This window comes from Crinia signifera, chromosome 6, assembly GCF_055691185.1.
Source record: "Crinia signifera chromosome 6, ASM5569118v1, whole genome shotgun sequence".
Taxonomy (NCBI): Eukaryota; Metazoa; Chordata; class Amphibia; order Anura; family Myobatrachidae; genus Crinia; species Crinia signifera.
The window spans coordinates 39,574,497-39,580,047 of record NC_139222.1 but is presented as its reverse complement, the minus strand read 5'-3'; positions in this window follow the sequence as shown (position 1 = coordinate 39,580,047).

The following is a 5,551-nucleotide window of genomic DNA, read 5'->3' as shown; positions in this document are numbered from 1 at the left end:
GGTGTGGCACCTGTGTAGCGTCTTCCGTATCCACCTTTTTACAACACTGCATGACCATTATTAACCTTTTGCAGTCCAAATTTTTTTTTTTTTTGCAATTCAAACAGTCTGGATTAAATTAATTGTATTTTTTTTTTTTAAATGTTGAACGTTGTTAATGTTCTTATTTTAAAGTGGCTCCCCATTGGATGTGCTACTAGTGCTAGAGGTTGTACCTGAAAGGGTTACGGTTCGGGCAGACCCTTCACAAACATCCATGTCCCTTGGGGGGAAGAAGGCTGAAGATTGTTGGACAGAGGACCAAGATGCAGGTTAATGCTTTGAACACTAAGACCACATTGATACATACATACATGAACACATACATATGGTAAATCTAAATTTAGGCAGCGGTGTGGCCCCCCCCCCCCCCCAGCAGTATTTATGTCTGTAATAAGGGACTTGCCCATCTTAATGCCTCCATAGTACAAGTTGGTATGGATGCGGGACCATTTGTCTACAACAAGACGATAGACAGCCATTAGGTCGACATACCATTAGGTCGACATGCCATTAGGTCGACAGTGTCTAGGTCGACAGTCAAAAGGTCGACATGGTTTTTGCACTGTTTTTTTACCCAAATGTCGACACAGTCGACATGGACACAGCCATGCTTCGGGCGCGGTGCCTCGCTGCGCTCGGCACACTATTATAATCTAACTCCACGCCCTAGTGGATGGTAGGGCATGAAATACCGCCTGTCGGCACATGTCGGCTCAAAAAACAGTGAAAAAAACCATGTCGACCTTTTGACTGTTGACCTAGACACTGTCGACCTAATGGCATGTCGACCTAATGGCATGTCGACCTAATGGCATGTCGACCTAATGGTATGTCGACCTAATGGTATGTCGACCTAAAAGCATGTCGACCTATTGAGTTGTCGAACTAATGGTGTCGACCTAATGGCTGTCTATCTACTTGTTGTAGACAAATAGTCCAGATACCAGTTGGTATATGCCTAACTCTGTCCTGAATGCACTGTTTAGTCCAGGTATTAAGAGACAACATCTGATATTTATATTGCGACTAGTCTGGCACTCTGAAATAAAGGAAGTACTGCGTCCGCAGTCCCCACAGTAAAGCGGTCATACAATGACAACGCAGCAACATTTCAATCATTAAACACTTTCATGTGGTATTTATAGATTGAAATGTTGCTGGCGACTTTGCTGTGTCATTTTCTGCTCTTTTTTGTCAAGTCTGGAGAGCGGCACCTTCATCATTGTATATGAACAGAGAAATATATATATATATATATATATATATATATATATATATATATATATATATATATATATATATATATATATATATATATTAGGGCGGAGTGAAAAAACTGAAATTGAGAAATTCAAAATCGGCTAGTGTAGGAAAGTTGTGACTTGACCTCAAGAAGAAACGTGCAAAAGCTTTTTGATCTGAGTCAGCTTCTTCTGTTCCGGCAAGAGGCCTGAAGTTTCACTTTTTAGGTGAAAATAATGAAACCTATGAGGGAGCTCCGATCTAGTTATAATTATGTCAGGATGTCTTAGAGTGGTTCATTAATATACTTTAGCTTAGTAAAAGAGAGTACGAGCTTGTCCTAGTGCAAAGTGACTGACTTTGGCTGGAGAAAAAATCCCTGATAAATGACCCATTTTCATGGTTTCAATTGTGCATATTGTGTGTTTTCTCCTGAATGTGTTTATAATAGAAGAAGCACAAATACTCTAAATGGAATTTCAGTGACACTGTGTGAAATATAACACTGCATAATGGCCCTTAATCAGACCTGATCCCAGTACAAATTTGTTCACAAAATGGCCGAAAAAAATGCTGCATTGCAGGCGGGGCAGATGTAACGTGCTGAGAGAGTTAAATTTGGGTGGGGTGTGTTGAAACTGAAATCTAAATTGCAGTGTAAAAATAATGCAGCCGGTATTTACCTTGCACAGAAACAAAATAACTCACACAAATCTAAAGGTGGCCATACATCTACAGATCGATTGTCAGATTGGGCCGGTTGGAACAAACACCTGGTAATATCTGAATGACAGTTTTTCAGCATTTCAAAGCAAATGGTCAACTGTCATTTGCTCTCTTCTTTTACCAGGATTTTGTTCCAACCAGACAGATTGGACAATAAATCTGTAGATGTATGGCCACCTTAACTCTCTCTGCACAAGTTACATCTGCCCCACCTGCAGTCCAGCATTTTTTTGCCCATTTTGAGAACAAATTTGTACGGCGATCAGGTCTGATTAAGGGCCATTATGCAGTGTGTACATTACACACAGTGTCACTGAAATACGTGAAATTGGATTTATGCTGCTCTCTTTGCACTGCATATACAAAGATAGACAATCCTGTGTATATAAATAAGAAATAACTGTTGCAGTCTGTAACAGTGTAAACTGTCTAATGTATCATTTTACTTATCACTTGTGTGTCGCATCCCCTATGCTGGGAACATGATTGGGCTGCACTACAGCATATAATTATGCCAAAGATAAGCCAATATATTAACAGTTAAATACGTTGAAGTGTTAGAATATGTGTGCGCTACATAAGAAACTGTTAATAAATAAAATAAATGTACTGTCCTTTTGCATGCAATCCCAGCCATCCTGCCCACCTCAGAAACAATCCAGGAGATTCTATCTACTGGAAACGGCCCTTCCAAAATGTCCGCTGCTTTGTAGGAGACAGATGCTAGAGGTACTACTGGACCTCTAGCATCTGTTAATGTGAGCGCGGCGTTACCCAGAAGTGCCAGATTCTGGGAACGCTTGTGCGCCTACAAGCATAAAACCCCTGGCAACGAGCGTGTAGGTAAAATAATAATAATGTATGAGGGGGATTTTTAAGCTGCTTAACAGGTTGTCTCTGGCCATACTCTATATTTATTATTCTGTAGACCGCACTAGTGAGTGATTGATGTTTCCTCTCCCCTTTTATTTGTAAACCTTTAATCATCATGGGAAGAGCTAAAAATATCACGCACTGGCACGTTAGCCTTTACGGTTCAAAAGAAGAATGTCCTATATGACATAATACACATTACTTTCACAAGTCAATCTGCCAAGATACAACTGCTGCACAGTGATGTACTGTACAATCTCTCTCTTGAAGCTGAGAACCAGGACCCCAGTGCTAACCTCCAGTCTGCGCGTTCACCCTTGCCACTACTCCCACTAATTACTAGCCATTTCTAAAGGCTGACAGGAAGTTGCTATCTGCAGTTTACAAACCAGTTTAACCTCCTCAAATGCATAATAAAAACAGTAAGAAGATAAACATATCATTATGCTGGGATGACACTGATAACAATGTCTTATTTCTTGCTACACAGTAATGAGCAGGAATTCTGCAACAGTTTCGCCATTGCCCTGATTTGTCCACTAGGTGGCGCTCTGTCACACTGGATGTGACTCAGCGGACAAAGCCTTTCAAAGGAATTGGAATACAGAGTGTAGCTAGGCACTGTCTATCTAATAAAGCATACACAAAATGAACACCTACGGTATATACCTTTCTTCTCAATGTTGGGAGGTCAGTGTTGAGTAAGTGAAGCAGGCAGGATGAGGTAAAAAGCAATGCAATTGTCCACAGGCCTGTGAATTGCGGCCATTTTCTCATCTTGAGGGCTGGGGCCTGTGGACATGACCATCCTGTCCTGCCCCACGCTGCGATATGAATTGTCTCCTTTCCAGACTTCTCCCGAAGTAGAGGAATAAAAAGTAGGTAATATGAATTGGAGAGCGATTAAAGGCCGGATGTATCAAGCATCACAGTGATAAAATGGAGAGTGATAAACAACCAGCCAATCAGCTCCTACCTGTCATTTTCAAACCCAGTCTGTAACATGACAGGTAGGAGCTGATTGGCTGCTTGTTTATCACTCTTTATTTGATCACTTTTTGAAGCTTGATACATCTGCTCCTAAGTACCAACCAATCCGCTTCCGTCATTTTTTCAACCCAGCCTGCAACAAGGAAGTTTGGAGCTGATTTGGTTGTTGGTACTTTGGGGCAGATTTATTAAGCTCGGAGAAGTGATAAAGTGTCTGGTTTTTATCACTGGCCAATCAGCTCCTAACTGTGAAGTTACAGGCTTGGATTGAAAAAATGACAGGTAGGAGCTGATTGGTCGGTGATAAAAAACAGACACTTTGGGGGAAATTTACTAAAGGAAATTTGTAAAAAAATAGGTGTATTTGTATCCAGAAATACACTTATTTTTGACATTTACTATCCCGAAAATACGGCAATTCGTAGTCGTATTGATGTGCTATCAATACGAATACGAATTGCCGTATTTTCGGGATAGTAAATGTAAAAGATAAGTGTATTTCTGGATACAAATACACCTATTTTTTACAAATTTCCTTTAGTAAATTCCCCTTTATCACTTCACCAAGCTTAATAAATCTTCCCCCTTATCTCTTCAGGCTTTGGTTAACATCCCCCTTAGGGTGAGATGTACTAAGCCTTCAAAAGTGATACAATGGAGAGTGATAAACCAGCAACCAATCATCTCCTACCTTTCATTTTTCAAACCCAGTCTGTGACATGGCAGGTAGGAGCTGATTGGCTGGTGGTTTATCACTCTCCATGTTATCATTTTTCAAGCTTAGTACATCTGGCTCTTGGTGTTTTCATAGATCAGTGCAAGGGTATATGTAAAGTAACCCAACATGCACTTTGTTTTACACCTATATGTGAGACATGGTGAGCATGTGTGTATTAGAAATTCACATGCACATTCCCCTATAGCAGTGAGGCTATAATGTGAAATACAATCAGCAAACATGGTGCACACTGATGTCAGATGTCTGTATATAAGGATATGACATCTGCACTTCCCTGCCCTCCGTCCCTGATACCTGCTGTTAGTGGTGAGGGAAAACCATATTATGTTCTTGTATAACTGCCCGAACAATCGCACATCACCCAGCCTATAGGAAACTGCTGTTCTGCCCTTGGAACAGGTCATCATAACTCTCTCCTTCATTCATGGCTGTCACTATGGTAATGCTCAGGAATAATGTACCCCCTACTACTGCAGTGACATGTGTGGGAAGGATGTTGTGGAGATTATGGGAATCGCCTCCCTCCTGCTGTAAAATAGAAATATATGAGCTTTCAGCTTGGAATTCCATGACCTGTGGGATCCCGCCTCATGCATTGCTATCGCCATGACTTTCAGTATCCTACAATGTAAAGCTCATTAAGCCCATTATCGTCGCTGTGTCCTTCCTGCACAATTCATAACTCTATAGAGATGTTTTCCCAGTATCGCCCATTTCACCTTTGCTACCATTTTCCCAATAGTACGGGACAGGACAAATCTGTAATGTTAAAGTGTAGTAACAGTAGTAAACGGGAAGTGAGGAACTAATTGGGAAATCAGAAGTGGCTGGGGGTGGTTGATGTAGCTATCCTTATAGGACCAAATTCACATATTTACAAAGTACTTCTGTCAGATTATTATTGATTTTTCTGCTGCTTTCACATTGCAACCCTGCTTT